At 43.7% G+C, this 16751-nt stretch overlaps 1 pseudogene across 4 annotated transcripts; it reads left to right on the top strand.

The window, feature by feature from the left end:
- Positions 1–26: 26 nt before the first annotated feature.
- Positions 27–16180, top strand: LOC309841065 (large ribosomal subunit protein eL29 pseudogene; annotated as a pseudogene). Of its 4 annotated transcripts, XR_014316523.1 has the most exons (4): positions 102–261; positions 4397–4947; positions 15626–15717; positions 15924–16180. The product of XR_014316523.1 is annotated as a large ribosomal subunit protein eL29 pseudogene (transcript). The 4 variants fall into 4 exon arrangements; XR_014316524.1 differs by lacking the exon at positions 15924–16180 and having other exon boundaries at positions 15626–15738; XR_014316525.1 differs by lacking the exons at positions 15626–15717; positions 15924–16180 and having other exon boundaries at positions 27–103; positions 4397–5041.
- Positions 16181–16751: the final 571 nt, after the last annotated feature.

Below are 16751 nucleotides of genomic sequence, written 5' to 3'. Positions count from 1 at the left end.
GTGTACATTCTGATTGGTGCTCATTTTCTCTTGCCCTTCCCCGACTGGCGGGAGGAAGCCCGGGATCTGAGGCGTAGATTCGGGAATGCTCCTTCCCGGAACCGTGGCTGCGTCGTCTTCAGGCGCACGGGTGGGGAAGGAGGGGACTCTGTAACCTTCGTTAACGGCTAGTTAGCTGGGGTTTGGCAGGGGCGGCCTTAGCGTTCAATCCACCGGAGTGGACGGCGTCTCCATTCTTCTCAACTCCGGAAGGCTGCCGGGGTGGGTGGCGTCGGCAGGGAAGGCTCTCGGAGCTCAGCTGGAGCCATCTCCAGCGATCCGCCTCTTCAGACGGCCCACCTGGGTTCTGACCCACGCAGGTTCTGTTTAAAAACAGACTGCACTGAGTGCTTTCCGAGACTCCCAAGGCTGGCGGACCCATTGTCGTGGGTCCTGTCCCTACCGACGTTCGTCTGCACCCGTGCTCCAGCCACACTGACTTCTTGCTAGAGCAGCGCTCGCGGTTTTCCTCCCGGATGCCCCCGTCTACTCCCTTCCCATATCTTATTCTTTAAAAACAAAAATGTTTTTGGTATATGTACCCGCTTTGGGAATCGCTGAGGATGAGATCTAGGAAAGAAAATCCCTAGATATCCCTACGACTCGATGTTCTAGTCATTGCCCTGAAACGTAGCTGAACAGTTTGTCCTCCAAGGCTGAGCGTTCTGTATCCCACTTCACACAAGCAGGCAGGTGCCAGTTGACAAATTTATATTATTTCTTAAACCCAGGATTCAGTGAGAGGGAGCGGATAATATTTCATCCTTTTTCTCCAATCACTTTCCCCCTTAGTCAGGGCCTTTGCATGACCTCTAAGTCACTTTGCATTTGTTGGGGGGTAAGAAAAAGGAATAAGATGGCAGAAAGTGGGTTGTAAAGATTTGAATGACCCTACCCCCTAGATCTCCAATATCAACACTACTTTAGTACCACACATTCTTTTCTTTCCTCATGAGTAAATATCCCTTGTTCTAGTTTGGTCATCTTGTACTTGTATGATTTTTCTTTGACATCAAATCTTCCTAATCTGTCTTGAAGACAAGAGCACAGTCATTTTTCTTACCTGCTGCTTTGATCATTCAACATGCTCCTTACCTCCACCATCAGTTTTCTTGTCATCCTTTATGATAAAGTTCGATCTTTGAAAACCTTTAATTAATAACAACCCAAAGGATCTATTTCCTGTCATATTTTAAGTGGTATCTTTTGTTCAACTCAACCCTTGTGTGTTGGTGGACCACTTCATGCTCCAATTTTGCCTAGATCTAATTTCATAATCTTCATGATTCTCTGAAATCCACTGAACCCAGGTCAAGAAACCTTAACCAAAGCCATCTCAAATTGAGTATATGGAAGAAGATCCTATTCTAAAAAACCACATTGTGTCCTTAAAAACATAAAGGAAGCTTCCAAACACATTAAAAAAAAAAACCAAAAAACTCATATATAAGGAAGCGCCATGAACTTAGTGCCTAGTTCCAATAATTATTAACTCATGATCAGTCTTGTTGGTTCTATATCACTATCCATGTACCTCCTCTTGTATCATTTTGAAGCAAGTGTCAGGCATCTAAAATCTATAAATATTACAATATGATTACTTTAAAAAAGGACTTTTTAAAAGCATAGCCACAGTACTATTATCACACCTAAAATAGCTAAGGTATTTCCTTAATATCATCAAATAGCCAGTGTTCAATTTTCTACTTGTCTCATTTATTTTTTTCATTTATTTGCTTGTTTGAACCAGGATCCAACCAAGTATATACATTGTGATTGGCTGATCTTTTAAGTTTCCTTTATAAGTTCCTCCTCCTTTCTTGTGCAGTTTGTTGAGAGAACCTTGTTGTTGGTCCTGTGGAGTTTCCCATAATCTGGATTTTGCTGATGAACACAGTTTAATATGGTTTCCTTACCTTTTGGTTATAACAGCTCTCGTTCAGATGCTTTTCTTGCTTAGGATTAGCTGTTTATTAACCCAGCAGCAGTTTTATCTTTGCCTTGAAATAATACTTTTAGCTGGTTATATTGTCATGCTTAAGTTAATCCCTCCTTTGTGATATGTTTGCTTACCTCACCTGTTTGTTGACATTTTCAAACTCCGTCAACTGTAGCAGGTCTCTGTAGACTCATTATCTCTTGTCTCTGACGTCTGCAATTGGTCCTTCTTTCAGTCTTGGAAATAGAACACTGGCCTAAAGAAAAGCAAAATGAAAACAGCTCTTTGGATGCTGCTCCCCCACTGCCTTCTGCCAGCCTCTTTGTCCACCTTGTCCCTATTCTCATTGCTGACATTCCACCCGCATCACGATATTCAAACTGTGCTCTCAGATATTGCTAATGTACTTCTTAATGGTCATCCCCAGGTATTTTGCTCATTTCCCATTCTCTTATTTTTTTGAGAGTGTTTGATAATTTATTCAGTAAGTATTGAACACTGTTAACCTTAGAAGTAAAACTGTCAGGTTTTTTTGCCACCAAAAATGTTTATTTAGGAATAGCAGGGGATTGCAACTCAGGACATGCAAGATATAGCAAAATGATGGGCAAGTACACAGAACAAAGGAGAAGAATGTTCTTTTATAAAGAAAAGGAAGAAGTTGGGAAGGGCGGCTGTTTTTATTTTTTTCTTTTAAAGATTTTTATTTATTTATTTGACAGAGAGCGATCACAAGTAGACAGAGAGGCAGGCAGAGAGAGAGAGAGGAAGGGAAGCAGGCTCCCCGCCAAGCAGAGAGCCCGATGCGGGACTCCATCCCAGGACCCTGAGATCATGACCTGAGCCGAAGGCAGCGGCTTAACCCGCTGAGCCACCCAGGCACCCCAGGGCGGCTGTTTTAAGCAAAAAGTTTATTGGAGTAAACTGGAAATTTGAAGCATTGTGGATTTTCATTTGCTGAGTGGTGACAGTCTCTCATTGGCTAGGCTGTTGCCAGCCATGTAGGAAAAGCCTCCTTCCTTTTTCCGGAGTAGTCAAGTACAGGCGGCTGCTTTTGGGATGCAAGACACATCTCTTCTTATTGGGGATCTACAATTGACAGTGAGTAGTGGTAGGACATGAGACCGTCCCTTTTTGGCCTCTCAGCTCCATCTTAAATGACATATCCTTTATTTGGTTTCATGATACCTATGATAGGTACTGTACTATATGTCTTAGTGATTTGATGATGAATAAAAAAGACATGATCTGCCTCCCTTATGAAGCTTCCAGTTAGACTGAAGAAAATTACATTTATCAAACAATCACAGGTTATTATAAAATTACAGCTGTGTTCAGTGCTAAGGAGAGGCAAATGGTCTAACAAAAACATCTAATAAAGGGGAGATTTAACATAGTGCCACTGAACAAAGAGCTAAAGGGTGAGTAGGGGAGATGTTGTGGAGGGGACAGATGGGGTGAAAGAAGATTTCTAAGGAGAGGGAAAGCATTTGCAAAGGCCTGTTGGGGGTAGAAGCTTGGAAGATTAAAGAAATTGAAAAAAAGACCAGGAAAGAGACAGGGTAGAGATAAGACTGGAGAGGTAGGCAAGGGCGAGATTATGTAGATCATGTAGGCCAAGACAAAGAATTCAATCTTTATTGTAAGAACTATGGAAACTCTCTAAAGTGCAGATTGGGATGGGTTATATGACATACTCAGGTGTGGATTTGAAATTTCATCTTCGGTGCATTGAAAATGTGTTTGAGGAGGGCAAGATTATATGAAGTCCAAATTGGAGGCAGTTGCAGTATTCTAGGCAGTAGATGGTTGTGGCTTAGGTTAGGATGTTAATAGCCAAAGATAGCAAGAAGAGGACAGATAGAGAGATTTACTGGATAAAACCCTAAATGATGTGACCATGAATTGGCTGGGGTTGATGTATGAAAGAGGTCATCGATTATTTGTAGGTTTCTAGGTTTTGCAACTGGATGCCACTTTCTGAGATAGGGAATATTGGAAGAAGACCATATTTTAAGAGACAGTTAGGTTTTGGGCATGGTGAATTTGAGATGCCCTTGAGACATCCAGGTGAAGGTAAAATTAGGCAGTTAGAAATCTGATGTAGAGGTTAGATGCAAGGTATGGCCTTGTAATATTTGCGTGTGGCTGGATAGTTATTAAAGTAATGAGTGAGAATGAGATCTTCCAGGACAGAATATAGAGTGAAAAAAGAAGAAAGACTACTCTCTTCTTGAAACTCATCTGGTGAACTCTTTGAGACTTCCCTGTCCTTGTTCTCCTCTCATCTCCCTTCTGCCTCTTAATTGTTGCAGGTTTCCAAAGAGTGGTCCTTTGTCTCCCCTTTGGAGAGTTAATAGTTGTTTTGTTTTGTTTTGTTTTTAAGATTTTATTTATTTGAGTCCCTTTCTCTTCCAGCCCAAGGCACTTCAGCAGCCGCGGGCTTCGATGCAGACATGGCCAAGTCCAAGAACCACACCACGCACAACCAGTCACGAAAATGGCACAGAAATGGCATCAAGAAACCCCGGTCCCAAAGATATGAATCTCTTAAGGGGGTAGACCCCAGGTTCCTGAGGAACATGCGCTTTGCCAAGAAGCACAACAAGAAGGGTCTGAAGAAGATGCAGGCCAACAACGCCAAGGCCATGAGTGCACGTGCCGAGGCTATCAAGGCCCTCGTCAAGCCCAAGAACCCAAAGGGCGGCAGCTGCAAGCTCAATCGACTTGCCTACATCGCTCACCCCAAGCTCGGGAAACGTGCTCGTGCCCGCATTGCCAAGGGTCTCAGGCTCTGCCTGCCAAAGTCCAAGGCCAAGGCCCAAACCAAGTCCCAGTCTTCTGCTGCGACTCCGGCTCCAGCTCCAGCTCCTGCTCCTGCTGCAGCTCAGCCTCCCAAAGGTGCCCAAGCCCCCACAAAGGCTCCAGTGTAGAGGCTTCTGTCTGCCAGTGTGAGGACAGAAAGACTGGTATGACCCCTGGGCTTCTATCCACATGGGGCTGGTGTCCTCCTATGCTATTTGTACAAATAAACCGGCAGGATCTGTCAAAAAAAAAAAAAAATTTTATTTATTAGAGAGAGAGAGAGCGGGGGAGGGGCAGAGGAGAAGGAATCTCAACAGACTCCCTGCTGAGTGCAGAGCCCATTATGAGGCTCAGTCTCTCACCCATGAGATCATAACCTAAGCTGAAATCAAGAGTCGGATGCTTAACTGACTGAGCCACCCAGGTGCCCCGAGAGCTTAATAGTTTTATTGCTTCCACTAATTTTATATGAGATAGTTTCAAAATCTTAATTTCCAACTCTTACCTCTTTACTGGTTTCTACAATTGATCTTAGCTGTGTACTAAGATTTCTAGTTGAGTATCTTCGTCTTCCCAAATACAACATATCTAAAATACTATTCTTTGTTTCCCTCTGGATTCACCCTTACGATACCATATTCCTTTCAGTGGTATCATCATTTCCCCAGGCTTCCAACATTTAAGTAGTGATCATTTTTTACTCTTTCTCATCCTCATATATCTTACAGTTACCAAGTTCTGCCATTTATTTCCTTTTAAACCCTCATCTCTCTCACTTCCATTTCCTTTATACTACTCATCACTAGTTCAGCCCTAATTATTTCATTTTCAGATTCCTTCTGTAATACATTTAATGATATGGAAGGGTATAGCACAGTAGTAGTACAGGCTCTGAAGTCATATTTCTGGGCTCAAATTCTGACTCTTCCACTCCCTAGTTCTGTGACTTGGGCAAGTTATATAGTCTCTCTTTGATTCGATTTTCTCACTTTTAAAATGGAGATGATAATCTGATTTCCTTCATAAGGTTGTTATGAAAATTAAATGGGAAAATGCATGTTAGCACAGTGTCTACCAAATAAAAACTGACTGTATTATTAGATAGTATGTAGTACAATTCACCCTTCAACAACACAGATTTAGACCATTCAGGTAAACTGATGATGTAGGGTTGTTTTATTTATATATATAAATATAATACTGTAGGTATATTTTCCTTACGATTTTCTTTTTTCTAGCTTACTTTATATATAATGTTCTACAGTATATAATGCATATAATGTTCAAAATATGTGTTAATCAGTGGTTTATGTTATTAGTAAGGCTTCTGACCAACAGTAGGCTATTACTAGTTAAGGTTTTGGGGAATCAGAGGCTATAAGTTGATGTCCCTAACCACTGTGTTGTTGAAGAGTCAGTTGTTTGTGGTTTGCAGATAAGTTCTTCTGCTCTGTAGCTTATCCTACACCCTCTTAATAGGGTCTTTCTCCGAGCAAAAATTTTTACCTTTTGATTAAGTCCATTCTATCAACTTTCCCTTTTATGGATCATTCATTTAGTGTACGGTCTTTAACATTTCTTGCAAGGCTGGTCTAGTGGGGATAAACTCCTTCAGCATTTGCTTGTCTGGAAGATTTTATCTCTCCTTCAATATTAAAGGATAATTTTGCTGAGTAAAGTGTTCTTGGTTGACGGGTTTTTTCCTCTCAGCATTTTAAATAGATTGTGCCACTTTCTTTTGGTCTGTAAAGTTTCTGTTAAGAAACCTGCTGATAGTCTTCTCTTTTACACAACAAGTTGTTTTTTCTCACTGCTTTTAACATTCTCTCTTTGTCTTTAATTCTGACACTTTGGTTACGTGTCTTGGTTCATCTTATTTGGAACACTCTGGCTTCCTGGATCTGGATGTCTGTTTCCTTCCTGAGGTTAGGAAAGTTTTCAGCCATTATTTCTTTAAATGAGTTTTCTGCCCCTTTCTCACTCTCTTCTTTGGGGAATCTTGTGATATGAATGTTGGCCTGCTTAGTGTTTTCCCATAAGTGTCTTAAGCTATCTTCACTTGCTTTAATTTCTTTTGTTTGTTTTGCTGCTCTCATTGAGTGTGTTCCACTGATACTTTCTAATGCTTTATCTAATGTGCTCTTGGACCCCCTGATGTATTTTTCAGTGCATTATTGTATTCTCCAGCTCTGTGACTTAATGTTTATATCTCTTTGTAAAAATTCTCACTTTGTTCATTTATTCTTCTGTCAAACCTAGTGAGGATCTTTATGATCATTATTTTGAACTCTTTATCAGGTTAATCACTTATCTCTGTTTCCTTAAAATCTTTTTCTGATGTTTTTATCTTTGGTCACTGTCTCTGTGCTGTGCCCTGAGATTGGTAGCTCCCAAGAATTATCTCTCCATTTGTTACAGTCTCATGGGACCATGAACACAAATTCCACTGGCCACCAGGGCCAGGCAACCAGCTGTAATCCCAGAATGGGGATAGTAGACTAACTCCCCTCCAGGAGATACCGGAGATCTGGAATAGTACAGCAGAGGGAGAATAGGAAAAAAGTGCCTTCCCTCTAAGGTCTCTGGAAAGGATTAGAGTCAGCCCTTAGATGTGTGTTTAATTAGAAGCCTGATCCTTAGGCCACAGCTATGAACATAAGCTAATAGGTCTCTTTCACAGGAAGACTGAGCACCTCACTCTATTGCCTCTTTGCTGTGCCCTGAGAAGGTAGTAGCCAGTTAAGAAATCTTTCTACAATCCTGTGGAACCCACGAGTGTAAGTCACTGGCTACCAGGCAATCTAGAAATGTCTCCTTGGCAGCAGGTACAAATATCAGGGCACCAGAAGACAGTACAAGTTCCTATCCAGGAGATACCAGTGTCCTGGAGCAAGACAGAGGATTGGCACAAAGAGAGTATCTATAGGCGTCTGTGTTGGTATATGTTTCAGTAGGTCCATAGCTGAATGCTAAATCAGAAGCTTTCCCATCAGGCAGATGCTTTAAGATAAGCAAGTAAGTCTCTTTCTCCAGATGTCTTGATACTTTGCCATTGGCTGCCTTCGTACTGGGCTCTAGAGTGGGTGATTCTGCGCAAGCTCTTTAAGAAGTGTTTCTCAGTTTCAAATAGCCTTGTGGGTCTCATGGACGCCAGTCTCACTGGCTTTCCAAATCAGATATTTTGGGGACTGTCTTTCAACACAGGGCTTTAAAGTCAGGGTATCAGGTGTATGGTTCAAACCCTTCATTCCTCAAGGAGAAACTTGGGTTTGTGAGTGCCCTCTTGAATATAGGTCACTTGTGGGGGTGGGATAAGGAGGGGAACATTTGTGACATGTCTCAGCTTCTACCACTTCATGTTTGTTTGTTTGTTTGTTTTTCTCATTCATCCAGTGTGTGGGAGCTGCTCAGCTAGTTTTGGGGGTTCTTTCAGAGGATCTTTTTCCATATGTAGTTATAGATTTGGTGTGTCTCTGGGAACAGGTTGAGTACATGATCCTACTACATCACCAGCTTGATCTGAAACCTCCATTTGGATTTATCTGTAATGTTTTTGAGTGACTCTCTGTAGCTCCTTTGGTGGTTGCTCTAGGTATTATATATGCATAACTAATCACTGTCTACAGGTGTTGTCATTTTATCAGTCAGAATGAAGTATAGAATACCTACCTCCTTTTATGCCCTTTCATAATGCAATCCATCATTCATAATGTAATTATCTTAAGTATTTCCTTTTTCATACATTAAGACCCACGTCAGACAATATCATAATTTTTGCTTTCTCTGTCAAATGGAATTTTGAAAACTCAAATGGGAAGGAAAGTCTATTATATTGATCCATTTATTCTCTTACTGTGTTTTTATTTCCTCTTGACTTTCCAAGAACAGCATTTCTTATGATCTTTCTTTAGCCATTCTTCTAGGGTAAGTCCCCTGGCAACATGTTCTCCCCTGTTTTCTTCATCTGAGAATGTCTCGTTTCTCGCTTTCATTCCTAAAGTGTATTTTTGCTGAATACAGGATTGCTCTTTTCTTTCAGTACTTGGAAAATGTTCTTCTTCCCAGCCTCCATAGTTTCTGATGAGGAATCTCTCACTTGAATTGAAAATGTCATTTCTTCTTACTGCTCTCAAAATTTTTTTCCTTTGTCTTTAGTTTTCTGAAGGTCGGCTCTGATGTGTCTTGGTGTGGATTTCTTTTCTCTCTGGCTTGTGGGAACAAGCAGGGTGCTTTTGTGTGGTGTCTTTGCCTGCTTCGTATAGCTTCCTCATGTGTGTCCGTCAGTTCCCAGGTGACTACTTGAGAGGGATCGTCTCCAGATCTCAGAGTTCTCTGTGTACTCTCTCTTCTAGTTCCTGCCTCTGTGAGCTCTAGCCACCCTGGTCTTCCCAAACTGTCAGTTTTGTCTCTTCAACTCAGGCACACTTCTGTAGCCTCTGAACTCTTCAGGTAGAAACTGGAGCCGTCTTAGAGCTGACCTCATTTATTTTCCATGCCTCGGGAATCACTGACCTACATTGCCTCATATCCAATGCCTTGAGAGCCACGTAATCTATTCCTTTTTTTCACATGCTTTAGGCCAGAGGGTAAATCTGGCCCCTATTAAACCATTTTGATCAAAATCAGAAGAACTGTGTAAATGCAATTTGAAAGGATTAAAAGTCAATGGGTGGGTCAGATACCACCCAGTTTGTGCTGGGCAGCTCAGACCTCATGGAATCTTGGTGGCCCATGGTCAGGTGTTTAGTTTTACTAAGGTCCAGCAGTAGGGCAAGGGCTGTTATCTGTAGAGGATGGCGAGCCTTGCTCCGAGGTTCTAGGAGGGCTGTGCTCCACTTGACCTGTAGGTGCCTGTCGGGGGCTCCAGACATCATCCCCGTCTGCCACTGCCACCTTGTGCACGGCTGGATATGCTGATCGGATGGCCCCGAGGCAGAGAAGCTGGCCCAGAAGTCTGGAACTGCTGCAGAGCCTTCTCTTTTCTGGGCCTTGCTCAGAACTGGCAGCTTTTTGGTCACTCAGCAAATGGGCCTGATTAGCACAGCCAAATGAGGAGTATGTTGCCTCCAAAATCCAAGACACCCACAAGCCAATGGACCTAGTTTTGTGTTGTAGGAGGGCCCTGATAAAACAATGAACTTATTCTTCACCTTGCAAGGGATCTCTCAACATGTCTCATGTCACTGAACCCCTAGAAATTACACTGAGTTAGAAGACTTCTGAATTTTTATTGGACTTACTCCTTCTGACATGCAAATGTGTTACCAGTATGTCTGGAGTACTTGCTGCTTCTTGCTGTCTAGGTCCAATTAGCATTATATCATGACTGTAATAAGACCAGTGTGATACCTTCTGGAAGGGAAGGGTAATGAAGATCCCCTATGAACGAAATTGACATAGGGTTGGAGAATTGTTTTACTCATGAGGTAGGATAGTAAAGATGTATTTCTGGCCTTGCCAGTTGAGAGCAGACTGCTCCTCGTGGGTGTATGGACAGAGATGGAGAAAAAAAACATTTGCCAGATCAGTAGCTGCACCCCAGCTTCCAGGTGTTGTGTTCAGTTGCTCAGACAATGAAACTGCATCTGGTACAGCAGCTGCAGTTGAGTCACCACCTGGCTAAGCTTATAATCAAGCACGGCAGTTATCCATGTCCATCTGTCATCTGCCCAGGCCAATTGGGAGAGTTGAATGGGGATGTGGTGGGAATCACTTCTCTGTATCCTTCACATCCTTGATGTTGGCACTAATCTCTGCAGTCCCTCCTAAGATTTAACTTTAGTTTACTATTTTCCTAGGTGAAGGAATATTTTTTTAAAGATTTTATTTATTTATTTGACAGACAGAGATCACAAGTAGGCAGAAAGGCAGGCAGAGGGAGAGAGGGAAGCAGGCTTCCTGCTGAGCGGAGAGCCCAATGCGGGGCTTGATCCCAGGACCCTGGGATCATGACCTGAGCCGAAGGCAGAGGCTTTAACCCACTGAGCCACACAGGTGCCCCTAGGTGGAGGAATTTTTAATGGCTTCTGTTTGACCTTTTCTGGAGTAGCTCTCACTCCATAGTCAGGGAACCAATGAAGGGATTCTGACAGCTAAGTATCTCTATTCCAAGTATGCATTTTGAAATTGGAGAAATAAACATAGGAAGAGTTCAGGGACCCACTGGAGCCAAAACTCCATTGAACACCTGACCTTCCTAAGCTCCTGCTCTGACTGGCAGGCCATAGTGATATTTTGGGTCTCTTGGAATTTGTGTCACTTCAGAGCTGGTTTCTAGTAGTCTCTGAAAGGTTTGAATATTTCCTTTACCCCAGTGCGCAGTTCCCTTGGTAAACAGCCATAGGTCTCTTTGGGCATCGCTGGGATGAATATTAAGCAAAATAAGTTAGAGAAAGACAAGCACCATATGATTTCACTCATATGTGGAATTTAAGACACAAAACAAATGCGCAAAGGAGAAAAAGAGAAACAAAGTAAGAAACAGACTCTTAACTAGAAAACCAAGTGATGGTTAGCAGAGGGGAGCTAAGTTGTGGGATGGGGAAAATGAGTGATGGGGATTTATAGAGTATGCTTACTCTGATGAAAAAATACAATGTAATGCGTGTAAAAGAAAATAAAAAATTAAATTTAAAAAAGCTAAGCTTAAGCCTAGAATGTCAGTTCTAAGCCTATATATTCCCAGATCAATGGTGAGAAATTATCTGCGCTCTTCAGAAATCTAAATTTCCATAATAATAGTTTACTGTGAAAACCATTAGCCATCACTTTCCTCAGTGCTGTTTGCATTGCCTTCTCTCATCTGCCTAGCTAGCACCATTTCTCAAACCTTAATAACTACACAGGGCATTTTTTTCTCTCTCAGATAAGTGGTCAGAAATATATCTGCTGCTGTTGGTCAGGCCAGATACTGATCCCGAGGTGGTTAAGGTGTCTTCAGCTGCTTTGGAACATAGGCAGTGTCTAATCCAGGTCTCAGAGGCTTCCTGTCTCTCTGACTGCCCCTCTGCCTCAGGGCTGACCACCTCAGTGGCTTGATCTGGGAACGATTCTCCTCCCTGGGCTTTGCATCTGTACTCCTCATAAACCCTCCTTTAGAGGGCTTCTCTTGCAAGTTTATTTGAGAGCAAAGGGGATTTGTATTAACATCTTCACTTCTATGCCAGTTAAATGTTGATGTCCCATTGTTGCTTCAGCTCCACTGGGACTCTCTTATTCAACTAGATCTTAGCCAGTTCCCAGAATTCTTTGGCTGTATAGTTGACTCTTGAACAACACGGGTTTGAACTGCACTTACATACAGATTTTTTTTTTTCAACAAGTATACCTATAGTACTATAAATGTATTTTGTCATCTTAATGTTTTTCTTAATAACGTTTCTCTTCTCCACCTTTATTGAAAGAATACAGTATATAATGCATATAGTGCACAACACGTATCAACCATTTATGTTATCCATAGGCTTTCAGTCAACAGTAGGCTAATTAGTAAAGTTCTGGGGTAGTCCAAGTTAAATGCATATTTCTAACTGTGTGGGGGGTTGGTGCCACTGACCTCCACGTTGTTCAAGGATCAGCTGTACTTATCATAATCATAAGCATCTAATGAACATATTCTTGTAGTAGACACTATTCTAAACCATTCACATGAATCACCAAATTTCATTCTCACAAAATCCCTATGAGGTTAGCATAATTATTTTTTAAATTAACTTAATTACTACCATGAGTTTATACTATAATTAGTGTAATTATTTTTCTCTTTTAAAAAGATTTATTTAGGGGCACCTGGGTAGCTCAGTGAGTTAAAGCTTCTGCCTTCAGCTCAGGTCATGATCCCAGGGACCTGCTCTGCTCAGCAGGGAGCCTGCTTCCCCCACCCCCACCTGCTTCTGCCTACTTGTGATCTCTGTCTGTCAAATAAATAAATAGAATCTTAAAAAAAGAGATTTATTTACTTCAGAGAGCAAGAGCACAAGTGGGCTGGAAGGGCAGAGGGAGAGGGAGAAGTAGGCTCCCTGCTCAGTGGATCCTATCTTTCTCAAGAAACAGAGTCCCTGGTGGTTGATTGCCAACCCATGGTTACAAAAAAGACCTGGCTGAAATTCTGAAACTGATTTTTTTTAACCACATTTTAAAACTGGATGTTCCTAATATTCTCTTTGAAAGAAGGGAGACAGCAAGATGGATTCGTTATGCTCACCTCACAAATCTGAAAAGTAGAAGTGGGAGCAACTCTTGCAGTTACATAAACATTTGTGACTTGGTGGTTACCATCCGGACTTTTTTATGCAACCAAAAGCTTCCAAAGCAGCTGCTTTAAATTTATAGAACTTGGCTGTCCAGAGTGAGTGAACAGTTTTGATTCTTAAATGGTCTCTGTGCCCTAGGGAAGAACATGTTGTTTGTAATAACAAGGACAATTTTTGGTCCACAGTCCTGGAAATTGGTCGAGAACGGCTGTTAGGGGGTGGCTGATCGGAGCCTCCTATCCTGTACTCATCAGTCTGATATGTGCTGGGCAACGACCAGAACAATGGGCTGGAAGGTGGTAGGAGGCTGGGGCAATGGAACAGGGCTTCAGGGTATGGGCTCAGGGCAAAGCCCTCCCTGCCTTTCTGACTGAGATCCTGCTGATTCCATCTAAAATGAGCCTCAAGAAAGGGGGTCATGCAGAAAGCTTTAGGGTTGTCCTGGTGAAAAAGCCCATCGTTACTCATGGCCTCTCCACAATCGATCCCCTGTCAACTATGTTAGGTGAATTAAGGTCCTAAGCGGTGCACATGGTAAGAGCTGAACCAACGAGAAGGGGTGACTCAGAGTTCATGTCTGACCCCGAATTCCTGTTCCTTGCTTCTGTCGCCAGTCACACATGACCTGACAGCTGAGGGGACGCGGATCAGGATCTCTCTCTGCCTTGATGTTGTGACAGAATTTCAGTTCAGTCCCATCTCTTAAGCATAAATGGAAGACATGGGGCTCTGTGGCTTCTATGCCCAACTCATTGACCCATTTCAGAAAATGGTACCTTCCAGGCTGCTATAGCTAGAAAGTTTGGATGACAGTTAAAGTGGAGAAGAGAGGCTAGTTCAGGAGGCTGATTTGAGTTGAGTATGGGGGAGGGGGCCAGAGGATTCTGGGGTAACACCCAGGCCTGCAGGGCAGTGCTGTGCGCTGGGTCCAGCAGCTAGAGGGAACATGGGTCTGAGGCAGGCCTAGGGGCACTACAGGCCAGGAGAGCTAGTCAGCCAGACCCCATGTCCCCAGAAGACCTGCGAGTGAGGCAGGTAGCTGTCACATGCAGAAGAAATGGTCACGGAGAAGAAATGGGACTGGATATCCATCTCACACTTCCTTCTTCCTGCCTGTGTGGGAGCTCGACGGGAGCCCTGAAAGACAGCAAGTCTCTTCTCCCGGACTCCCCTGGGACCAGATGATCCCACTCTCGGGTAGGCTCCCTACTGAGCAGAGTTAGGAGAAGTGCTTGTTGGGGGTTGGCAGAACTAGTGAAGAGGTTATTGTGGAATGCAGGGAACATTCTTTGTGTTGGGGGGGGGTTGGGGAGAGAGGGCTTCTGTTCCTATTTTCTTTTCCCTGCGTCCCCTGCCCTTTCATGGTCCTCCTACAGGGACAAGGGGAACCCACCCTGGGACTGACTACAAAGGAGCTGAATATAGTTCTCCTCCATCTGCAGACATAGGGCATGGGTCCAGGGTGAACCTCTGGGCAGGGCAGGAGCAGGACAGCATGTCCTACAACCTGCCATGGAGGAAGGGGCAGCAGAGTGGAAAGGCTTTGAATAGGAGCCAGGAGAGGAGGGGAGAAGGGGAGAAGGTGCAGACTCTCAGCCTCGAGATGGGGGAGGGTTGGGAACCTGCTTACAGGGGTTCAGACACGGAGCAGGGAGGAAAAGACAGGCTACAGGGCACATCATCTCTATCTGTGGGAGGGACAGGTGGCCGCAGGTGTCCAAGGCCAGTCTGGGGCCCACACTGAGATCCTCAGGTGAGGGGTTGAGGGGCTAAGCAGTGGCCAAAGCTGGCCCAGTCTGGAAGGCAGACTTAGGTGTTCACCTTTTTAAAGGGATTGACCAGGAGACCAGCTCCCGAATCTTTCGCCATCTCTGGGCCTCGCATTCTAGGAGGGGAAGACAGGTTCGATGACAAAGGTGCCCTTTCCATAATAGCAAATCACAGCCTCACACATACCGCGTCAACCATGACAGTTGTTATGAATGTGAACCTGTGGTATATGCACAGAAGAATTCTTGCATGGAGGTATGGCACCTGTCCACACTTTCCTCAGATTTGGAAGCACAAAGGGAGTTTTAGGTACTTCTTATGAGTTTGGCGTATTTCCACAATTTCTGTTCCTTTTCTTCCATGTAGAATGTTGTTTATAGTTGCCTGATGAACACAGGAGAGAGATACATTACACAAACTTTGGGATTCAGTACCAATTTTAATCCCTGGTTGCCCAGATCCTGGTGCAGGAGCATCCTTCCAGCCAGAACACGGGATCCTTTGCTTCCAAGCAGAAGCTTGGTCTCCCAACTCAGACCCTCTGAACTTCTGTCCATGGATTGGTGCCTGTGTCTCACATGGTCCAAATGCAAGACTCACGAATGTGGTCCCTGTGGGAATTACCTGGACAGTGGCTCCTAAGTCTTAGATCCCAACCAGGCTTGTGGGACAACCTAGTTTTAGTGGGAGTTCATTTGTGAATGTTTTCTCTGCCAGGCAGAAAGAGATTCTTTTTTTTTAAATTTTTAATTTTATTATTTTATTTTTTTAATGGAGAAAGACTTTTTCTTACCTGTTCTCCCTTTGTCTCTCCCCACAGTCATCTCTAGCCCTGGAAACCCTTCTCCAGATTGTAAAAAGAAGGAAACAACATGGTAAAATGGAAAGATAACAATCCACCCAGTCCAACAGGTAGGTGCTTTGTTCCCAAAGGAAAAATACTTCCCCCTCCATGTGCCCTTAGGCTTCAACTGTAAGATGAGGTCCATTCTTTCTAACCTACGTGCTTGTTCAGAAAATCCAAAGAAATCAAGTGCATAACATGCCTGAAGAAGGTTTGACACCAAGTAGGGTCTTCCTGACCATTATCGATACATGAATTTTTATTTCTTTTTTAGATTTTATTTCTTTACGAGAGAGAGCATGTATTGGTGGGGAGGGCCAGAGGCAGAGCAGACTCCCTTGGCAAGCAAGGAGCCCTACTCAGGGCTCAGTCCAGGACCACGAAACTATGACCTGAGCTGAAGGCAGACACCTAACCGACTGAGCCCCCAGGCACCGCTCCACATGTGAATTTCTTAAGTCCCAACGCCTCCGTCTGATGTAGCTCTGGCAGTCCTTGTTTCCACCTGTGAGGTCCCAGAGGCAGAGAAGGGAGAAACTTGTTGAAGATCCCTTGGCCAGTAGGTAGCACACTTCGCCTTCCATCCCAGATGTGGAGGGAAGATTATGCGGGGGATCACACTTGGGTAGCCTGCGTCTGCTTCTGGGAATGAGCCCACTCAAGATAAATGGGCCCCACATTCACTCTTCCCCCAAGACGGGAAGCTGCCATGACCCCTGCCTCTCTTTTTTGTGGTGACCACCAACCACAAGGTAGACAGGACTGTCATCCTGCGATCTGGGAATTAGGGGCTGTCCGTATGGTGGGACTGTTCCCTTGTGCCTCTCAGGTTAACTCTTGACAACAGTGCACTCGTGTTTTCATCAGCTAGTTTGATTATCTGAGGGGTGCATGGCATCCTTCTAGGTGCTGAGGAGAGAGCAGTGGACACGACACAGGAAAGTCTTGCATTCATGGCACTTTCGTCCTTGAGAGGGGAAGAGACAAGAAACATAAATAAGGAAAAGCCATCAAATGACAAACCAGGCCAAACACGTGGGAGCAAACAGGAAAGGGACAGGGCGAGTGCGGTCAGGAAGCTTTGCACATACATCCAGATAGT

The sequence above is a fragment of the Mustela nivalis genome (assembly GCF_964662115.1).
Source record: "Mustela nivalis genome assembly, chromosome: 9".
Lineage (NCBI taxonomy): Eukaryota > Metazoa > Chordata > Mammalia > Carnivora > Mustelidae > Mustela > Mustela nivalis.
The sequence above is the reverse complement of the archived record's forward strand: the minus strand, read 5'-3'. Positions and strand labels throughout refer to the sequence as shown.